Source organism: Phalaenopsis equestris, unplaced genomic scaffold, assembly GCF_001263595.1.
Source record: "Phalaenopsis equestris unplaced genomic scaffold, ASM126359v1 Scaffold001176, whole genome shotgun sequence".
NCBI classification, from domain to species: domain Eukaryota; kingdom Viridiplantae; phylum Streptophyta; class Magnoliopsida; order Asparagales; family Orchidaceae; genus Phalaenopsis; species Phalaenopsis equestris.
The window spans coordinates 233992-235168 of record NW_018165615.1 but is presented as its reverse complement, the minus strand read 5'-3'; positions in this window follow the sequence as shown (position 1 = coordinate 235168).

Below are 1177 nucleotides of genomic sequence, written 5' to 3'. Positions count from 1 at the left end.
CACAATATCTCAAAAATAAGTTTATCTCAAAAATAAGTTTAAAAATGTGTCTGAAAATACTATATATTTTAGGTGTATCACCAATCCCCCAACCTGGTCGACCAATTTCTTTGGTCTAACTGGTTGCCCCTGCTTGGCAGACCAATCATTTTAGCCCAGTCAACCACCTTAGCTCAACTGAGGGTCAATTTAGGGCAGCTGTAGCTTATTGAATAATCTGCTGATAAGCTAATTAAAAGTAATCTGTTGTTAAGCTAGGTGCGGTGGCCATCACAAATTTTTATTTTTTTGAAAAAGCAAGACCGTAGTCAGAAGGCTGCCACCGTACCTAGATAGGTGTAGTGTGAAAATGCTATTTTTAGCATTTTGAAAATGCATAAGCTACCAAAACACAATTTACCCAAACAGCTAAGGTGCGTTTTCAAAACACCATTGCTCCTAATAAGCTGCCCAAAAAGAGCCCTGAGTCTGTTGGCTACGTTGCCACGGGCTAACCACCACTGTAGTCCCAACAGATTGAACAACCGATCCCACTCACATAATGTGTGTTTTGCATGTGCATTAGTATTGATTGCATGAATTTGCACTAGTACATTCATCACTTTCACCCTTATCGTGCATCTTTGAGATATACCCTCATATGCTTGGAACAAGTACTTGTGCCTCATGATGCGGCCTTAACTTAAGTCTAAGTGCATTTGCACTATGTACAAGTGTACACATCACTTTTCTAATATAAGACTTTTGAATCCTATTTATCAAAGCCTGTTGACCTCTCTTTTGGTTGAGGTCTAGAAATTTCTTTAGTAGCCTAGGTCTAGCAATAAGACTTTCCTACTGACTAGTCTTAAAAAACTAGAAAAGGTACCCTCACCATTAGAAACTCAAAAACTCTTCTCTTTACTCAATTTGAAGTTCCACATATTGGTCCTAACCTCTAGCACTTAGAAGGTAAGATCATTATGAGGGAACTCAAGGAGAGTTCCTATAGGGCTACTTGACCTTAGGATTGACTCTGGGTGTTCATTTGGAGCTAAGGTACACCATACTTTCACCATACCCTCACAATACTCTGGCTAAGACCAATACATGGGGACCCAAAATGGAGATTTAATTGGTCCATGACTCATTCAAAATGGTTCTCTACCCAATTGCACTTGAAATGCCCAACTTGGCC